This window comes from Phalangium opilio, unplaced genomic scaffold (assembly GCF_054372755.1).
Source record: "Phalangium opilio isolate 3A_F unplaced genomic scaffold, DU_Popi_V2 ptg000105l_1, whole genome shotgun sequence".
Taxonomy (NCBI): Eukaryota; Metazoa; Arthropoda; class Arachnida; order Opiliones; family Phalangiidae; genus Phalangium; species Phalangium opilio.
The window spans coordinates 3,946,607-3,958,979 of NW_028324207.1; the positions used below are offsets into that span (position 1 = coordinate 3,946,607).

General features: G+C 45.4%; 73 non-coding genes across 73 annotated transcripts; all 73 read right to left on the minus strand.

The window, feature by feature from the left end:
- Positions 1-49: 49 nt before the first annotated feature.
- TRNAS-AGA (transfer RNA serine (anticodon AGA)) lies at positions 50-131 on the minus strand. The gene has a single exon. It is a non-coding gene; the product is annotated as a tRNA-Ser (tRNA).
- Positions 132-205: 74 nt separating this feature from the next.
- Positions 206-287, minus strand: TRNAS-CGA (transfer RNA serine (anticodon CGA)). Its single transcript has one exon. It is a non-coding gene; the product is annotated as a tRNA-Ser (tRNA).
- Positions 288-362: 75 nt separating this feature from the next.
- On the minus strand, positions 363-444 carry TRNAS-CGA (transfer RNA serine (anticodon CGA)). The gene has a single exon. It is a non-coding gene; the product is annotated as a tRNA-Ser (tRNA).
- A 386-nt stretch (positions 445-830) lies between these two features.
- On the minus strand, positions 831-912 carry TRNAS-UGA (transfer RNA serine (anticodon UGA)). The gene has a single exon. It is a non-coding gene; the product is annotated as a tRNA-Ser (tRNA).
- Positions 913-985: 73 nt separating this feature from the next.
- On the minus strand, positions 986-1,067 carry TRNAW-CCA (transfer RNA tryptophan (anticodon CCA)). The gene has a single exon. It is a non-coding gene; the product is annotated as a tRNA-Trp (tRNA).
- A 75-nt stretch (positions 1,068-1,142) lies between these two features.
- Positions 1,143-1,224, minus strand: TRNAS-CGA (transfer RNA serine (anticodon CGA)). The gene has a single exon. It is a non-coding gene; the product is annotated as a tRNA-Ser (tRNA).
- A 230-nt stretch (positions 1,225-1,454) lies between these two features.
- TRNAS-AGA (transfer RNA serine (anticodon AGA)) lies at positions 1,455-1,536 on the minus strand. The gene has a single exon. It is a non-coding gene; the product is annotated as a tRNA-Ser (tRNA).
- Positions 1,537-1,609: 73 nt separating this feature from the next.
- Positions 1,610-1,691, minus strand: TRNAS-AGA (transfer RNA serine (anticodon AGA)). Its single transcript has one exon. It is a non-coding gene; the product is annotated as a tRNA-Ser (tRNA).
- A 74-nt stretch (positions 1,692-1,765) lies between these two features.
- On the minus strand, positions 1,766-1,847 carry TRNAS-UGA (transfer RNA serine (anticodon UGA)). The gene has a single exon. It is a non-coding gene; the product is annotated as a tRNA-Ser (tRNA).
- A 73-nt stretch (positions 1,848-1,920) lies between these two features.
- TRNAS-CGA (transfer RNA serine (anticodon CGA)) lies at positions 1,921-2,002 on the minus strand. Its single transcript has one exon. It is a non-coding gene; the product is annotated as a tRNA-Ser (tRNA).
- A 75-nt stretch (positions 2,003-2,077) lies between these two features.
- TRNAS-CGA (transfer RNA serine (anticodon CGA)) lies at positions 2,078-2,159 on the minus strand. Its single transcript has one exon. It is a non-coding gene; the product is annotated as a tRNA-Ser (tRNA).
- Positions 2,160-2,233: 74 nt separating this feature from the next.
- Positions 2,234-2,315, minus strand: TRNAS-UGA (transfer RNA serine (anticodon UGA)). The gene has a single exon. It is a non-coding gene; the product is annotated as a tRNA-Ser (tRNA).
- Positions 2,316-2,388: 73 nt separating this feature from the next.
- TRNAS-CGA (transfer RNA serine (anticodon CGA)) lies at positions 2,389-2,470 on the minus strand. The gene has a single exon. It is a non-coding gene; the product is annotated as a tRNA-Ser (tRNA).
- A 75-nt stretch (positions 2,471-2,545) lies between these two features.
- TRNAS-UGA (transfer RNA serine (anticodon UGA)) lies at positions 2,546-2,627 on the minus strand. Its single transcript has one exon. It is a non-coding gene; the product is annotated as a tRNA-Ser (tRNA).
- Positions 2,628-2,700: 73 nt separating this feature from the next.
- TRNAS-UGA (transfer RNA serine (anticodon UGA)) lies at positions 2,701-2,782 on the minus strand. The gene has a single exon. It is a non-coding gene; the product is annotated as a tRNA-Ser (tRNA).
- Positions 2,783-2,856: 74 nt separating this feature from the next.
- TRNAS-UGA (transfer RNA serine (anticodon UGA)) lies at positions 2,857-2,938 on the minus strand. The gene has a single exon. It is a non-coding gene; the product is annotated as a tRNA-Ser (tRNA).
- Positions 2,939-3,011: 73 nt separating this feature from the next.
- Positions 3,012-3,093, minus strand: TRNAS-CGA (transfer RNA serine (anticodon CGA)). The gene has a single exon. It is a non-coding gene; the product is annotated as a tRNA-Ser (tRNA).
- Positions 3,094-3,168: 75 nt separating this feature from the next.
- On the minus strand, positions 3,169-3,250 carry TRNAS-UGA (transfer RNA serine (anticodon UGA)). Its single transcript has one exon. It is a non-coding gene; the product is annotated as a tRNA-Ser (tRNA).
- A 73-nt stretch (positions 3,251-3,323) lies between these two features.
- TRNAS-UGA (transfer RNA serine (anticodon UGA)) lies at positions 3,324-3,405 on the minus strand. Its single transcript has one exon. It is a non-coding gene; the product is annotated as a tRNA-Ser (tRNA).
- A 230-nt stretch (positions 3,406-3,635) lies between these two features.
- On the minus strand, positions 3,636-3,717 carry TRNAS-AGA (transfer RNA serine (anticodon AGA)). The gene has a single exon. It is a non-coding gene; the product is annotated as a tRNA-Ser (tRNA).
- Positions 3,718-3,791: 74 nt separating this feature from the next.
- On the minus strand, positions 3,792-3,873 carry TRNAS-UGA (transfer RNA serine (anticodon UGA)). Its single transcript has one exon. It is a non-coding gene; the product is annotated as a tRNA-Ser (tRNA).
- A 73-nt stretch (positions 3,874-3,946) lies between these two features.
- TRNAS-CGA (transfer RNA serine (anticodon CGA)) lies at positions 3,947-4,028 on the minus strand. Its single transcript has one exon. It is a non-coding gene; the product is annotated as a tRNA-Ser (tRNA).
- A 75-nt stretch (positions 4,029-4,103) lies between these two features.
- On the minus strand, positions 4,104-4,185 carry TRNAS-CGA (transfer RNA serine (anticodon CGA)). The gene has a single exon. It is a non-coding gene; the product is annotated as a tRNA-Ser (tRNA).
- A 73-nt stretch (positions 4,186-4,258) lies between these two features.
- Positions 4,259-4,340, minus strand: TRNAS-CGA (transfer RNA serine (anticodon CGA)). The gene has a single exon. It is a non-coding gene; the product is annotated as a tRNA-Ser (tRNA).
- A 75-nt stretch (positions 4,341-4,415) lies between these two features.
- On the minus strand, positions 4,416-4,497 carry TRNAS-AGA (transfer RNA serine (anticodon AGA)). The gene has a single exon. It is a non-coding gene; the product is annotated as a tRNA-Ser (tRNA).
- A 74-nt stretch (positions 4,498-4,571) lies between these two features.
- TRNAS-UGA (transfer RNA serine (anticodon UGA)) lies at positions 4,572-4,653 on the minus strand. Its single transcript has one exon. It is a non-coding gene; the product is annotated as a tRNA-Ser (tRNA).
- Positions 4,654-4,726: 73 nt separating this feature from the next.
- TRNAS-CGA (transfer RNA serine (anticodon CGA)) lies at positions 4,727-4,808 on the minus strand. The gene has a single exon. It is a non-coding gene; the product is annotated as a tRNA-Ser (tRNA).
- A 75-nt stretch (positions 4,809-4,883) lies between these two features.
- On the minus strand, positions 4,884-4,965 carry TRNAS-CGA (transfer RNA serine (anticodon CGA)). The gene has a single exon. It is a non-coding gene; the product is annotated as a tRNA-Ser (tRNA).
- Positions 4,966-5,040: 75 nt separating this feature from the next.
- TRNAS-UGA (transfer RNA serine (anticodon UGA)) lies at positions 5,041-5,122 on the minus strand. Its single transcript has one exon. It is a non-coding gene; the product is annotated as a tRNA-Ser (tRNA).
- Positions 5,123-5,352: 230 nt separating this feature from the next.
- Positions 5,353-5,434, minus strand: TRNAS-CGA (transfer RNA serine (anticodon CGA)). The gene has a single exon. It is a non-coding gene; the product is annotated as a tRNA-Ser (tRNA).
- A 75-nt stretch (positions 5,435-5,509) lies between these two features.
- On the minus strand, positions 5,510-5,591 carry TRNAS-AGA (transfer RNA serine (anticodon AGA)). The gene has a single exon. It is a non-coding gene; the product is annotated as a tRNA-Ser (tRNA).
- Positions 5,592-5,664: 73 nt separating this feature from the next.
- On the minus strand, positions 5,665-5,746 carry TRNAS-CGA (transfer RNA serine (anticodon CGA)). Its single transcript has one exon. It is a non-coding gene; the product is annotated as a tRNA-Ser (tRNA).
- A 75-nt stretch (positions 5,747-5,821) lies between these two features.
- TRNAS-CGA (transfer RNA serine (anticodon CGA)) lies at positions 5,822-5,903 on the minus strand. The gene has a single exon. It is a non-coding gene; the product is annotated as a tRNA-Ser (tRNA).
- A 74-nt stretch (positions 5,904-5,977) lies between these two features.
- TRNAS-CGA (transfer RNA serine (anticodon CGA)) lies at positions 5,978-6,059 on the minus strand. The gene has a single exon. It is a non-coding gene; the product is annotated as a tRNA-Ser (tRNA).
- A 75-nt stretch (positions 6,060-6,134) lies between these two features.
- TRNAS-CGA (transfer RNA serine (anticodon CGA)) lies at positions 6,135-6,216 on the minus strand. The gene has a single exon. It is a non-coding gene; the product is annotated as a tRNA-Ser (tRNA).
- Positions 6,217-6,290: 74 nt separating this feature from the next.
- TRNAS-CGA (transfer RNA serine (anticodon CGA)) lies at positions 6,291-6,372 on the minus strand. Its single transcript has one exon. It is a non-coding gene; the product is annotated as a tRNA-Ser (tRNA).
- Positions 6,373-6,444: 72 nt separating this feature from the next.
- On the minus strand, positions 6,445-6,526 carry TRNAS-CGA (transfer RNA serine (anticodon CGA)). Its single transcript has one exon. It is a non-coding gene; the product is annotated as a tRNA-Ser (tRNA).
- Positions 6,527-6,601: 75 nt separating this feature from the next.
- Positions 6,602-6,683, minus strand: TRNAL-CAA (transfer RNA leucine (anticodon CAA)). The gene has a single exon. It is a non-coding gene; the product is annotated as a tRNA-Leu (tRNA).
- Positions 6,684-6,758: 75 nt separating this feature from the next.
- Positions 6,759-6,840, minus strand: TRNAS-CGA (transfer RNA serine (anticodon CGA)). Its single transcript has one exon. It is a non-coding gene; the product is annotated as a tRNA-Ser (tRNA).
- A 74-nt stretch (positions 6,841-6,914) lies between these two features.
- On the minus strand, positions 6,915-6,996 carry TRNAS-UGA (transfer RNA serine (anticodon UGA)). Its single transcript has one exon. It is a non-coding gene; the product is annotated as a tRNA-Ser (tRNA).
- A 230-nt stretch (positions 6,997-7,226) lies between these two features.
- Positions 7,227-7,308, minus strand: TRNAS-AGA (transfer RNA serine (anticodon AGA)). Its single transcript has one exon. It is a non-coding gene; the product is annotated as a tRNA-Ser (tRNA).
- A 74-nt stretch (positions 7,309-7,382) lies between these two features.
- Positions 7,383-7,464, minus strand: TRNAS-UGA (transfer RNA serine (anticodon UGA)). Its single transcript has one exon. It is a non-coding gene; the product is annotated as a tRNA-Ser (tRNA).
- Positions 7,465-7,537: 73 nt separating this feature from the next.
- On the minus strand, positions 7,538-7,619 carry TRNAS-CGA (transfer RNA serine (anticodon CGA)). The gene has a single exon. It is a non-coding gene; the product is annotated as a tRNA-Ser (tRNA).
- A 75-nt stretch (positions 7,620-7,694) lies between these two features.
- TRNAS-AGA (transfer RNA serine (anticodon AGA)) lies at positions 7,695-7,776 on the minus strand. Its single transcript has one exon. It is a non-coding gene; the product is annotated as a tRNA-Ser (tRNA).
- Positions 7,777-7,851: 75 nt separating this feature from the next.
- TRNAS-AGA (transfer RNA serine (anticodon AGA)) lies at positions 7,852-7,933 on the minus strand. Its single transcript has one exon. It is a non-coding gene; the product is annotated as a tRNA-Ser (tRNA).
- Positions 7,934-8,007: 74 nt separating this feature from the next.
- Positions 8,008-8,089, minus strand: TRNAS-UGA (transfer RNA serine (anticodon UGA)). Its single transcript has one exon. It is a non-coding gene; the product is annotated as a tRNA-Ser (tRNA).
- A 73-nt stretch (positions 8,090-8,162) lies between these two features.
- On the minus strand, positions 8,163-8,244 carry TRNAS-CGA (transfer RNA serine (anticodon CGA)). Its single transcript has one exon. It is a non-coding gene; the product is annotated as a tRNA-Ser (tRNA).
- A 75-nt stretch (positions 8,245-8,319) lies between these two features.
- On the minus strand, positions 8,320-8,401 carry TRNAS-CGA (transfer RNA serine (anticodon CGA)). Its single transcript has one exon. It is a non-coding gene; the product is annotated as a tRNA-Ser (tRNA).
- A 75-nt stretch (positions 8,402-8,476) lies between these two features.
- TRNAS-CGA (transfer RNA serine (anticodon CGA)) lies at positions 8,477-8,558 on the minus strand. The gene has a single exon. It is a non-coding gene; the product is annotated as a tRNA-Ser (tRNA).
- A 75-nt stretch (positions 8,559-8,633) lies between these two features.
- On the minus strand, positions 8,634-8,715 carry TRNAS-CGA (transfer RNA serine (anticodon CGA)). Its single transcript has one exon. It is a non-coding gene; the product is annotated as a tRNA-Ser (tRNA).
- A 74-nt stretch (positions 8,716-8,789) lies between these two features.
- TRNAS-AGA (transfer RNA serine (anticodon AGA)) lies at positions 8,790-8,871 on the minus strand. The gene has a single exon. It is a non-coding gene; the product is annotated as a tRNA-Ser (tRNA).
- A 74-nt stretch (positions 8,872-8,945) lies between these two features.
- On the minus strand, positions 8,946-9,027 carry TRNAS-UGA (transfer RNA serine (anticodon UGA)). Its single transcript has one exon. It is a non-coding gene; the product is annotated as a tRNA-Ser (tRNA).
- Positions 9,028-9,100: 73 nt separating this feature from the next.
- On the minus strand, positions 9,101-9,182 carry TRNAS-CGA (transfer RNA serine (anticodon CGA)). The gene has a single exon. It is a non-coding gene; the product is annotated as a tRNA-Ser (tRNA).
- Positions 9,183-9,257: 75 nt separating this feature from the next.
- On the minus strand, positions 9,258-9,339 carry TRNAS-CGA (transfer RNA serine (anticodon CGA)). Its single transcript has one exon. It is a non-coding gene; the product is annotated as a tRNA-Ser (tRNA).
- Positions 9,340-9,414: 75 nt separating this feature from the next.
- Positions 9,415-9,496, minus strand: TRNAS-CGA (transfer RNA serine (anticodon CGA)). Its single transcript has one exon. It is a non-coding gene; the product is annotated as a tRNA-Ser (tRNA).
- Positions 9,497-9,571: 75 nt separating this feature from the next.
- Positions 9,572-9,653, minus strand: TRNAS-AGA (transfer RNA serine (anticodon AGA)). The gene has a single exon. It is a non-coding gene; the product is annotated as a tRNA-Ser (tRNA).
- Positions 9,654-9,728: 75 nt separating this feature from the next.
- On the minus strand, positions 9,729-9,810 carry TRNAS-CGA (transfer RNA serine (anticodon CGA)). The gene has a single exon. It is a non-coding gene; the product is annotated as a tRNA-Ser (tRNA).
- A 74-nt stretch (positions 9,811-9,884) lies between these two features.
- Positions 9,885-9,966, minus strand: TRNAS-AGA (transfer RNA serine (anticodon AGA)). Its single transcript has one exon. It is a non-coding gene; the product is annotated as a tRNA-Ser (tRNA).
- Positions 9,967-10,039: 73 nt separating this feature from the next.
- TRNAS-AGA (transfer RNA serine (anticodon AGA)) lies at positions 10,040-10,121 on the minus strand. The gene has a single exon. It is a non-coding gene; the product is annotated as a tRNA-Ser (tRNA).
- A 74-nt stretch (positions 10,122-10,195) lies between these two features.
- Positions 10,196-10,277, minus strand: TRNAS-UGA (transfer RNA serine (anticodon UGA)). Its single transcript has one exon. It is a non-coding gene; the product is annotated as a tRNA-Ser (tRNA).
- Positions 10,278-10,350: 73 nt separating this feature from the next.
- On the minus strand, positions 10,351-10,432 carry TRNAS-CGA (transfer RNA serine (anticodon CGA)). The gene has a single exon. It is a non-coding gene; the product is annotated as a tRNA-Ser (tRNA).
- A 75-nt stretch (positions 10,433-10,507) lies between these two features.
- Positions 10,508-10,589, minus strand: TRNAS-CGA (transfer RNA serine (anticodon CGA)). Its single transcript has one exon. It is a non-coding gene; the product is annotated as a tRNA-Ser (tRNA).
- A 75-nt stretch (positions 10,590-10,664) lies between these two features.
- Positions 10,665-10,746, minus strand: TRNAS-CGA (transfer RNA serine (anticodon CGA)). The gene has a single exon. It is a non-coding gene; the product is annotated as a tRNA-Ser (tRNA).
- Positions 10,747-10,821: 75 nt separating this feature from the next.
- TRNAS-AGA (transfer RNA serine (anticodon AGA)) lies at positions 10,822-10,903 on the minus strand. Its single transcript has one exon. It is a non-coding gene; the product is annotated as a tRNA-Ser (tRNA).
- Positions 10,904-10,978: 75 nt separating this feature from the next.
- On the minus strand, positions 10,979-11,060 carry TRNAS-CGA (transfer RNA serine (anticodon CGA)). Its single transcript has one exon. It is a non-coding gene; the product is annotated as a tRNA-Ser (tRNA).
- A 74-nt stretch (positions 11,061-11,134) lies between these two features.
- TRNAS-AGA (transfer RNA serine (anticodon AGA)) lies at positions 11,135-11,216 on the minus strand. Its single transcript has one exon. It is a non-coding gene; the product is annotated as a tRNA-Ser (tRNA).
- Positions 11,217-11,291: 75 nt separating this feature from the next.
- TRNAS-CGA (transfer RNA serine (anticodon CGA)) lies at positions 11,292-11,373 on the minus strand. Its single transcript has one exon. It is a non-coding gene; the product is annotated as a tRNA-Ser (tRNA).
- Positions 11,374-11,448: 75 nt separating this feature from the next.
- On the minus strand, positions 11,449-11,530 carry TRNAS-CGA (transfer RNA serine (anticodon CGA)). Its single transcript has one exon. It is a non-coding gene; the product is annotated as a tRNA-Ser (tRNA).
- A 75-nt stretch (positions 11,531-11,605) lies between these two features.
- On the minus strand, positions 11,606-11,687 carry TRNAS-AGA (transfer RNA serine (anticodon AGA)). The gene has a single exon. It is a non-coding gene; the product is annotated as a tRNA-Ser (tRNA).
- Positions 11,688-11,762: 75 nt separating this feature from the next.
- On the minus strand, positions 11,763-11,844 carry TRNAS-CGA (transfer RNA serine (anticodon CGA)). Its single transcript has one exon. It is a non-coding gene; the product is annotated as a tRNA-Ser (tRNA).
- A 74-nt stretch (positions 11,845-11,918) lies between these two features.
- TRNAS-AGA (transfer RNA serine (anticodon AGA)) lies at positions 11,919-12,000 on the minus strand. Its single transcript has one exon. It is a non-coding gene; the product is annotated as a tRNA-Ser (tRNA).
- Positions 12,001-12,074: 74 nt separating this feature from the next.
- Positions 12,075-12,156, minus strand: TRNAS-AGA (transfer RNA serine (anticodon AGA)). Its single transcript has one exon. It is a non-coding gene; the product is annotated as a tRNA-Ser (tRNA).
- Positions 12,157-12,230: 74 nt separating this feature from the next.
- Positions 12,231-12,312, minus strand: TRNAS-UGA (transfer RNA serine (anticodon UGA)). Its single transcript has one exon. It is a non-coding gene; the product is annotated as a tRNA-Ser (tRNA).
- Between the last annotated feature and the right edge of the window lie 61 nt (positions 12,313-12,373).

Below are 12,373 nucleotides of genomic sequence, written 5' to 3' on the forward strand. Positions count from 1 at the left end.
AATTGTGGAACTACTAAAGCTATCATTGGAATAAGTATGTGAGTTCGAACGCAGTCGGCAGGAATCGAACCTGCGCGGGAATATCCCAACAGATTTCTAGTCTGTCGCCTTAACCACTCGGCCACGACTGCTTCTGTTAGCCTAGTCCACTCAAAAAATTGTGGAACTACTAAAGCTATCATTGGAATAAGTATGTGAGTTCGAACGCAGTCGGCAGGATTCGAACCTGCGCGTAAATATCCCAACAGATTTCGAGTCTGTCGCCTTAACCACTCGGCCACGACTGCTGCTGTTAACTGAGACCACTCAAAAATCTGTGAAACTACTAAAGGTATTATTGAAATAAAAAATCTTTGCTCAATCGCAATCGGCAGGATTCGAACCTGCGCGGGAATATCCGAACAGATTTCGAGTCTGTCGCCTTAACCACTCGGCCACGACTGCTGCTGTTAACTGAGACCACTCAAAAATCTGTGGAACTACTAAAGCTATCATTGGAATTAGCAAGTTATTTCGAACGCAGTCGGCTGGATTAGAACGTGCGCGGGAATAGCCCAACAGATTTTGAGTCTGTCGCCTTAACCACTCGGCCACGACTGCTTCTGTTAACCGAGACCACTCAAAAAGTGTGGAACTACTAAAGCTATCATTGGAATAAGTATGTGAGTTCGAACGCACTCGGCAGGATTCGAACCTGCGCGGGAATATCGCTACAGATTTCGAGTTTGTCGCCTTAACCACTCGTCCACGACTGCTTCGATGAACCAAGACTACTCAGAAATCTGTGAAACCACCAAAGGTATTATTGAAATAAAAAATCTTTCCTCAATCGCAGTCGGCAGGATTCGAACCTGCGCGGGAATATCCCAACAGATTTCACGTCTGTCGCCTTAACCACTCGGCCACGACTGCTTCTGTTAACCGAGACCACTAAAAAATTGTGGAACTACTAAAGCTATCATTGAAATAAGTACGTGAGTTCGAAAGCAGTCGGCAGGATTCGAACCTGCGCGGAAATATCCCAACAGATTTGGAGTCTGTCGCCTTAACCACTCGGCCACGACTGCTGCTGTTAACTGAGACCACTCAAAAATCTGTGAAACTGCTAAAGGTATTATTGAAATAAAAAATCTTTGCTCAATCGCAATCGGCAGGATTCGAACCTGCGCGGGAATATCCCAACAGATTTCGAGTCTGTCGCCTTAACCACTCGGCCACGACTGCTTCTTTTAACGGAGACCACTCAAAAAGTGTGGAACTACTAAAGCTATCATTGGAATAAGTATGTTAGTTCGAACGCACTCGGCAGGATTTGAACCTGCGCGGGAATATCGCTACAGATTTCGAGTCTGTCGCCTTAAGCACTCGTCCACGACTGCTTCGATTAACCGAGACTACTCAGAAATCTGTGAAACCACCAAAGGTATTATTGAAATAAAAAATCTTTGCTCAATCGCAGTCGGCAGGATTCGATCCTGCGCGGGAATATCCCAACATATTTCTAGTCTGTCGCCTTAACCACTCGGCCACGACTGCTTCTGTTAACCGAGACCACTTAAAAAATGTGGAACTACTAAAGCAATCATTGGAATAAGTATGTTATTCCGAACCCAGTCGGCAGGAATCGAACCTGCGCGGGAATATCCCAACAGATTTCTAGTCTGTCGCCTTAACCACTCGGCCACGACTGCTTCTGTTAGCCGAGCCCACTCAAAAAATTATGGAACTACTAAACTTATCATTGGAATAAGTATGTGTGTTCGAACGCAGTCGGCAGGATTCGAACCTGCGAGGGAGTATCCCAACAGATTTCAAGTCTGTCGCCTTAACCACTTGGCCACGACTGCTTCTCTTAACCGAGACCACTAAAAAATTGTGGAACTACTAAAGCTATCATTGGAATAAGTATATGAGCTCGAACGCAGTCGGCAGGATTCGAACCTGCGCGTAAATATCCCAACAGATTTCGAGTCTGTCGCCTTAACCACTCGGCCACGACTGCTGCTGTTAACTGAGACCACTCAAAAATCTGTGAAACTACAAAAGGTATTATTGAAATAAAAAATCTTTGCTCAATCGCAATCGGCAGGATTCGAACCTGCGCGGGAATATCCGAACAGATTTCGAGTCTGTCGCCTTAACCACTCGGCCACGACAGCTGCTGTTAACTGAGACCACTCAAAAATCTGTGGAACTACTAAAGCTATCATTGGAATTAGCATGTTATTTCGAACGCAGTCGGCAGGATTCGAACGTGCGCGGGAATAGCCCAACAGATTTCAAGTCTGTCGCCTTAACCACTCGTCCACGACTGCTTCGGATAACCGAGACCACTAAAAAATTGTGGAACTACTAAAGCTATCATTGGAATAAGTATGTGAGTTCGAACGCAGTCGGCAGGAATCGAACCTGCGAGGGAATATCCCAACAGATTTCGAGTCTGTCGCCTTAAGCACTCGTCCACGACTGCTTCGATTAACCGAGACTACTCAGAAATCTGTGAAACCACCAAAGGTATTATTGAAATAAAAAATCTTTGCTCAATCGCAGTCGGCAGGATTCGAACCTGCGCGGGAATATCCCAACAGATTTCAAGTCTGTCGCCTTAACCACTCGGCCACGACTGCTTCTGTTAACCGAGACCACTAAAAAATTGTGGAACTACTAAAGCTATCATTGAAATAAGTATGTGTGTTCGAACGCAGTCGGCAAGATTCGAACCTTCGCGGGAATATCCCAACAGATTTCAAGTCTGTCGCCTTAACCACTCGGCCACGACAGCTGCTGTTAACTGAGACCACTCAAAAATCTGTGGAACTACTAAAGCTATCATTGGAATTAGCATGTTATTTCGAACGCAGTCGGCAGGATTCGAACGTGCGCGGGAATAGCCCAACAGATTTCAAGTCTGTCGCCTTAACCACTCGTCCACGACTGCTTCGGATAACCGAGACCACTAAAAAATTGTGGAACTACTAAAGCTATCATTGGAATAAGTATGTGAGTTCGAACGCAGTCGGCAGGAATCGAACCTGCGAGGGAATATCCCAACAGATTTCGAGTCTGTCGCCTTAAGCACTCGTCCACGACTGCTTCGATTAACCGAGACTACTCAGAAATCTGTGAAACCACCAAAGGTATTATTGAAATAAAAAATCTTTGCTCAATCGCAGTCGGCAGGATTCGAACCTGCGCGGGAATATCCCAACAGATTTCAAGTCTGTCGCCTTAACCACTCGGCCACGACTGCTTCTGTTAACCGAGACCACTAAAAAATTGTGGAACTACTAAAGCTATCATTGAAATAAGTATGTGTGTTCGAACGCAGTCGGCAAGATTCGAACCTTCGCGGGAATATCCCAACAGATTTCAAGTCTGTCGCCTTAACCACTCGGCCACGACTGCTTCTGTTAACCGAGACCACTAAAAAATTGTGGAACTACTAAAGCTATCATTGGAATAAGTATGTGAGTTCGAACGCAGTCGGCAGGAATCCAACCTGCGAGGGAATATCCCAACAGATTTCGAGTCTGTCGCCTTAAGCACTCGTCCACGACTGCTTCGATTAACCGAGACTACTCAGAAATCTGTGAAACCACCAAAGGTATTATTGAAATAAAAAATCTTTGCTCAATCGCAGTCGGCAGGATTCGAACCTGCGCGGGAATATCCCAACAGATTTCTAGTCTGTCGCCTTAACCACTCGGCCACGACTGCTTCTGTTAAGCGAGTCCACTCAAAAAATTGTGGAACTACTAAAGCTATCGTTGGAATAAGTATGTGTGTTCGAACGCAGTCGGCAGGATTCGAACCTGCGCGGGAATATCCCAACAGATTTCACGTCTGTCGCCTTAACCACTCGGCCACGACTGCTTCTGTTAACCGAGACCGCTAAAAAATTGTGGAACTACTAAAGCTATCATTGAAATAAGTACGTGAGTTCGAACGCAGTCGGCAGGATTCGAACCTGCGCGGAAATATCCCAACAGATTTCGAGTCTGTCGCCTTAACCACTCGGCCACGACTGCTGCTGTTAACTGAGACCACTCAAAAACCTGTGAAACTGCTAAAGGTATTATTGAAATAAAAAATCTTTGCTCATTCGCAATCGGCAGGATTCGAACCTGCGCGGGAATATCCCAACAGATTTCGAGTCTGTCGCCTTAACCACTCGGCCACGACTGCTTCTGTTAACGGAGACCACTCAAAAAGTGTGGAACTACTAAAGCTATCATTGGAATAAGTATGTTAGTTCGAACGCACTCGGCAGGATTCGAACCTGCGCGGGAATATCGCTACAGATTTCGAGTCTGTCGCCTTAACCACTCGTCCACGACTGCTTCGATTAACCGAGACTACTCAGAAATCTGTGAAACCACCAAAGGTATTATTGAAATAAAAAATCTTTGCTCAATCGCAGTCGGCAGGATTGGAACCTGCGCGGGAATATCCCAACAGATTTCTAGTCTGTCGCCTTAACCACTCGGCCACGACTGCTTCTGTTAAGCGAGTCCACTCAAAAAATTGTGGAACTACTAAAGCTATCATTGGAATAAGTATGTGTGTTCGAACGCAGTCGGCAGGATTCGAACCTGCGCGGGAGTATCCCAACAGATTTCAAGTCTGTCGCCTTAACCACTCGGCCACGACTGCTTCTGTAAACCGAGACCACTAAAAAATTGTGGAACTACTAAAGCTATCATTGAAATAAGTACGTGAGTTCGAACGCAGTCGGCAGGATTCGAACCTGTGCGGAAATATCCCAACAGATTTCGAGTCTGTCGCCTTAACCACTCGGCCACGACTGCTGCTGTTAACTGAGACCACTCAAAAATCTGTGAAACTGCTAAAGGTATTGTTGAAATAAAAAATCTTTGCTCAATCGCAATCGGCAGGATTCGAACCTGCGCGGGAATATCCCAACAGATTTCGAGTCTGTCGCCTTAACCACTCGGCCACGACTACTGCTGTTAACTGAGACCACTCAAAAACCTGTGAAACTGCTAAAGGTATTATTGAAATAAAAAATCTATGCTCATTCGCAATCGGCAAGATTCGAACCTGCGCGGAAATATCCCAACAAATTTCAAGTCTGTCGCCTTAACCACTCGGCCACGACTGCTTCTGTTAACCGAGACCACTAAAAAATTGTGGAACTACTAAAGCTATCATTGGAATAAGTATGTGAGTTCGAACGCAGTCGGCAGGAATCGAACCTGCGAGGGAATATCCCAACTGATTTCGAGTCTGTCGCCTTAAGCACTCGTCCACGACTGCTTCGATTAACCGAGACTACCCAGAAATCTGTGAAACCACCAAAGGTATTATTGAAATAAAAAATCTTTTCTTAATCGCAGTCGGCAGGATTCGAACCTGCGCTGGAATATCGCTACAGATTTCGAGTCTGTCGCCTTAACCACTCGTCCACGACTGCTTCGATGAACCATGACTACTCAGAAATCTGTGAAACCACCAAAGGTATTATTGAAATAAAAAATCTTTCCTCAATCGCAGTCGGCAGGATTCGAACCTGCGCGGGAATATCCCAACAGATTTCTAGTCTGTCGCCTTAACCACTCGACCACGACTGCTTCTGTTAACCGAGACCACTAAAAAATTGTGGAACTACTAAAGCTATCATTGAAATAAGTACGTGAGTTCGAACGCAGTCGGCAGGATTCGAACCTGCGCGGAAATATCCCAACAGATTTCGAGTCTGTCGCCTTAACCACTCGGCCACGACTGCTGCTGTTAACTGAGACCACTCAAAAATCTGTGAAACTACTAAAGGTATTATTGAAATAAAAAATATTTGCTCAATCGCAATCGGCAGGATTCGAACCTGCGCGGGAATATCCGAACAGATTTCGAGTCTGTTGCCTTAACCACTCGGCCACGACTGCTGCTGTTAACTGAGACCACTCAAAAATCGGTGGAACTACTAAAGCTATCATTGGAATTAGCATGTTATTTCGAGTGCAGTCGGATGGATTCGAACGTGCGCGGGAATATCCCAACAGATTTCGAGTCTGTCGCCTTAACCACTCGGCCACGACTGCTGCTGTTAACTGAGACCACTCAAAAATCTGTGAAACTGCTAAAGGTATTATTGAAATAAAAAATCTTTGCTCAATCGCAATCGGCAGGATTCGAACCTGCGCGGAAATATCCCAACAGATTTCGAGTCTGTCGCCTTAACCACTCGGCCACGACTGCTGCTTTTAACTGAGACCACTCAAAAATTGTGAAACTGCTAAAGGTATTATTGAAATAAAAAATCTTTGCTCGATCGCAATCGGCAGGATTCGAACCTGCGCGGGAATATCCCAACAGATTTCGAGTCTGTCGCCTTAACCACTCGGCCACGACTGCTTCTGTTAACCGAGACCACTAAAAATTGTGGAACTACTAAAGCTATCATTGAAATAAGTACGTGAGTTCGAACGCAGTCGGCAGGATTCGAACCTGCGCGGAATTATCCCAACAGATTTCGAGTCTGTCGCCTTAACCACTCGGCCACGACTGCTTCTGTTAACTGAGACCACTCAAAAATCTGTGAAACTGCTAAAGGTATTATTGAAATAAAAAATCTTTGCTCAATCGCAATCGGCAGGATTCGAACCTGCGCGGAAATATCCCAAAAGAGTTTGAGTCTGTCGCCTTAACCACTCGGCCACGACTGCTGCTGTTAACTGAGACCACTCAAAAATCTGTGAAACTGCTAAAGGTATTATTGAAATAAAAAATCTTTGCTCAATCGCAATCGGCAGGATTCGAACCTGCGCGGAAATATCCCAACAGATTTCGAGTCTGTCGCCTTAACCACTCGGCCACGACCGCTTTTGTTAACGGAGACCACTCAAAAAAGTGTGGAACTACTAAAGCTATCATTGGAATAAGTATGTGTGTTCGAACGCAGTCGGCAGGATTCGAACCTGCGCGGGAATATCCCAACAGATTTCAAGTCTGTCGCCTTAACCACTCGGCCACGACTGCTTCTGTTAACCGAGACCACTAAAAAATTGTGGAACTACTAAAGCTATCATTGGAATAAGTATGTGAGTTCGAACGCAGTCGGCACGAATCGAACCTGCGAGGGAATTTCCCAACAGATTTCGAGTCTGTCGCCTTAAGCACTCGTCCACGACTGCTTCGATTAACCGAGACTACTCAGAAATCTGTGAAACCACCAAAGGTATTATTGTAATAAAAAATCTTTGCTCAATCGCAGTCGGCAGGATTCGAACCTGCGCGGGAATATCCCAACAGATTTCTAGTCTGTCGCCTTAACCACTCGGCCACGACTGCTTCTGTTAAGCGGTTCCACTCAAAAAATTGTGGAACTACTAAAGCTATCATTGGAATAAGCATGTGTGTTCGAACGCAGTCGGCAGGATTCGAACCTGCGCGGGAATATCCCAACAGATTTCAAGTCTGTCGCCTTAACCACTCGGCCACGACTGCTTCTGTTAACCGAGACCACTAAAAAATTGTGGAACTACTAAAGCTATCATTGGAATAAGTATGTGAGTTCGAACGCAGTCGGCAGGAATCGAACCTGCGAGGGAATATCCCAACAGATTTCGAGTCTGTCGCCTTAAGCACTCGTCCACGACTGCTTCGATTAACCGAGAATACTCAGAAATCTGTGAAACCACCAAAGGTATTATTGAAATAAAAAATCTTTGCTCAATCGCAGTCGGCAGGATTCGAACCTGCGCGGGAATATCCCAACAGATTTCTAGTCTGTCGCCTTAACCACTCGGCCACGACTGCTGCTGTTAACTGAGACCACTCAAAAATCTGTGAAACTGCTAAAGGTATTATTGAAATAAAAAATCTTTGCTCAATCGCAATCGGCAGGATTCGAACCTGCGCGGGAATATCCCAACAGATTTCTAGTCTGTCGCCTTAACCACTCGGCCACGACTGCTTCTGTTAAGCGAGTCCACTCAAAAAATTGTGCAACTACTAAAGCTATCATTGGAATAAGTATGTGTGTTCGAACGCAGTCGGCAGGATTCGAACCTGCGCGGGAGTATCCCAACAGATTTCAAGTCTGTCGCCTTAACCACTCGGCCACGACTGCTTCTGTTAACCGAGACCACTAAAAATTTGTGGAACTACTAAAGCTATCATTGAAATAAGTACGTGAGTTCGAACGCAGTCGGCAGGATTCGAACCTGCGCGGAAATATCCCAACAGATTTCGAGTCTGTCGCCTTAACCACTCGGCCACGACTGCTGCTGTTAACTGAGACCACTCAAAAATCTGTGAAACTGCTAAAGGTATTATTGAAATAAAAAATCTTTGCTCAATCGCAATCGGCAGGATTCGAACCTGCACGGAAATATCCCAACAGATTTCGAGTCTGTCGCCTTAACCACTCGGCCACGACTGCTGCTGTTAACTGAGACCACTCAAAAATCTGTGAAACTGCTAAAGGTATTATTGAAATAAAAAATCTTTGCTCAATCGCAATCGGCAGGATTCGAACCTGCGCGGGAATATCCCAACAGATTTCGAGTCTGTCGCCTTAACCACTCGGCCACGACTGCTGCTGTTAACTGAGACCACTCAAAAATCTGTGAATCTGCTAAAGGTATTATTGAAATAAAAAATCTTTGCTCAATCGCAATCGGCAGGATTCGAACCTGCGCGGGAATATCCCAACAGATTTCGAGTCTGTCACCTTAACCACTCGGCCACGACTGCTTCTGTTAAGCGAGTCCACTCAAAAAATTGTGGAACTACTAAAGCTATCATTGGAATAAGTATGTGTGTTCGAACGCAGTCGGCAGGATTCGAACCTGCGCGGGAATATCCCTACAGATTTCTAGTCTGTCGCCTTGACAACTCGGCCACGACTGCTTCTGTTAACCGAGACCACTCAAAAAAGTGTGGAACTACTAAAGCTATTATTGGAATAAGAATGTTTGTTCGAACGCAGTCGGCAGGATTCGAACCTGCGCGAGAATATCCCAACAGATTTCAAGTCTGTCGCCTTAACCACTCGGCCACGACTGCTTCTGTTAACCGAGACCACTAAAAAATTGTGGAACTACTAAAGCTATCATTGAAATAAGTTCGTGAGTTCGAACGCAGTCGGCAGGATTCGAACCTGCGCGGAAATATCCCAACAGATTTCGAGTCTGTCGCCTTAACCACTCGGCCACGACTGCTGCTGTTAACTGAGACCACTCAAAAATCTGTGAAACTGCTAAAGGTATTATTGAAATAAAAAGTCTTTGCTCAATCGCAATCGGCAGGATTCGAACCTGCGCGGAAATATCCCAACAGATTTCGAGTCTGTCGCCTTAACCACTGGGCCACGACTGCTGCTGTTAACTGAGACCACTCAAAAATCTGTGAAACTGCTAAAGGTATTATTGAAATAAAAAATCTTTGCTCAATCGCAACCGGCAGGATTCGAACCTGCGCGGGAATATCCCAACAGATTTCGAGTCTGTCGCCTTAACCACTCGGCCACGACTGCTGCTGTTAACTGAGACCACTCAAAAATCTGTGAAACTGCTAAAGGTATTATTGAAATGAAAAATATTTGCTCAATCGCAATCGGCAGGATTCGAACCTGCGCGGAAATATCCCAACAGATTTCTAGTCTGTCGCCTTAACCACTCGGCCACGACTGCTGCTGTTAACTGAGACCACTCAAAAATCTGTGAAACTGCTAAAGGTATTATTGAAATGAAAAATATTTGCTCAATCGCAATCGGCAGGATTCGAACCTGCGCGGGAATATCCCAACAGATTTCGAGTCTGTCACCTTAACCACTCGGCCACGACTGCTTCTGTTAAGCGAGTCCACTCAAAAAATTGTGGAACTACTAAAGCTATCATTGGTATAAGTATGTGTGTTCGAACGCAGTCGGCAGGATTCGAACCTGCGCGGGAATATCCCTACAGATTTCTAGTCTGTCGCCTTGACAACTCGGCCACGACTGCTTCTGTTAACCGAGACCACTCAAAAAGTGTGGAACTACTAAAGCTATTATTGGAATAAGAATGTTTGTTCGAACGCAGTCGGCAGGATTCGAACCTGCGCGGGAATATCCCAACAGATTTCTAGTCTGTCGCCATAACCACTCGGCCACGACTGCTTCTGTTAAGCGAGTCCACTCAAAAAATTGTGGAACTTCTAAAGCTATTATTGGAATAAGTATGTGTGTTCGAACGCAGTCGGCAGGTTCCGAACCTGCGCGGGAGTATCCCAACAGATTTCAAGTCTGTCGCCTTAACCACTCGGCCACGACTGCTTCTGTTAACCGAGACCACTAAAAAATTGTGGAACTACTAAAGCTATCATTGAAATAAGTTCGTGAGTTCGAACGCAGTCGGCAGGATTCGAACCTGCGCGGAAATATCCCAACAGATTTCGAGTCTGTCGCCTTAACCACTCGGCCACGACTGCTGCTGTTAACTGAGACCACTCAAAAATCTGTGAAACTGCTAAAGGTATTATTGAAATAAAAAGTCTTTGCTCAATCGCAATCGGCAGGATTCGAACCTGCGCGGAAATATCCCAACAGATTTCGAGTCTGTCGCCTTAACCACTCGGCCACGACTGCTGCTGTTAACTGAGACCACTCAAAAATCTGTGAAACTGCTAAAGGTATTATGGAAATAAAAAATCTTTGCTCAATCGCAACCGGCAGGATTCGAACCTGCGCGGGAATATCCCAACAGATTTCGAGTCTGTCGCCTTAACCACTCGGCCACGACTGCTGCTGTTAACTGAGACCACTCAAAAATCTGTGAAACTGCTAAAGGTATTATTGAAATGAAAAATATTTGCTCAATCGCAATCGGCAGGATTCGAACCTGCGCGGAAATATCCCAACAGATTTCTAGTCTGTCGCCTTAACCACTCGGCCACGACTGCTGCTGTTAACTGAGACCACTCAAAAATCTGTGAAACTGCTAAAGGTATTATTGAAATGAAAAATATTTGCTCAATCGCAATCGGCAGGATTCGAACCTGCGCGGGAATATCCCAACAGATTTCGAGTCTGTCACCTTAACCACTCGGCCACGACTGCTTCTGTTAAGCGAGTCCACTCAAAAAATTGTGGAACTACTAAAGCTATCATTGGAATAAGTATGTGTGTTCGAACGCAGTCGGCAGGATTCGAACCTGCGCGGGAATATCCCTACAGATTTCTAGTCTGTCGCCTTGACAACTCGGCCACGACTGCTTCTGTTAACCGAGACCACTCAAAAAAGTGTGGAACTACTAAAGCTATTATTGGAATAAAAAGTCTTTGCTCAATCGCAATCGGCAGGATTCGAACCTGCGCGGAAATATCCCAACAGATTTCGAGTCTGTCGCCTTAACCACTCGGCCACGACTGCTGCTGTTAACTGAGACCACTCAAAAATCTGTGAAACTGCTAAAGGTATTATGGAAATAAAAAATCTTTGCTCAATCGCAACCGGCAGGATTCGAACCTGCGCGGGAATATCCCAACAGATTTCGAGTCTGTCGCCTTAACCACTCGGCCACGACTGCTGCTGTTAACTGAGACCACTCAAAAATCTGTGAAACTGCTAAAGGTATTATTGAAATGAAAAATATTTGCTCAATCGCAATCGGCAGGATTCGAACCTGCGCGGAAATATCCCAACAGATTTCTAGTCTGTCGCCTTAACCACTCGGCCACGACTGCTGCTGTTAACTGAGACCACTCAAAAATCTGTGAAACTGCTAAAGGTATTATTGAAATGAAAAATATTTGCTCAATCGCAATCGGCAGGATTCGAACCTGCGCGGGAATATCCCAACAGATTTCGAGTCTGTCACCTTAACCACTCGGCCACGACTGCTTCTGTTAAGCGAGTCCACTCAAAAAATTGTGGAACTACTAAAGCTATCATTGGAATAAGTATGTGTGTTCGAACGCAGTCGGCAGGATTCGAACCTGCGCGGGAATATCCCTACAGATTTCTAGTCTGTCGCCTTGACAACTCGGCCACGACTGCTTCTGTTAACCGAGACCACTCAAAAAAGTGTGGAACTACTAAAGCTATTATTGGAATAAGAATGTTTTTTCGAACGCAGTCGGCAGGATTCGAACCTGCGCGGGAATATCCCAACAGATTTCTAGTCTGTCGCCTTAACCACTCGGCCACGACTGCTTCTGTTAAGCGAGTCCACTCAAAAAATTGTGGAACTTCTAAAGCCATTATTGGAATAAGTATGTGTGTTCGAACGCAGTCGGCAGGATTCGAACCTGCGCGGGAGTATCCCAACAGATTTCAAGTCTGTCGCCTTAACCACTCGGCCACGACTGCTTCTGTTAACCGAGACCACTAAAAAATTGTGGAACTACTAAAGCTATCATTGAAATAAGTT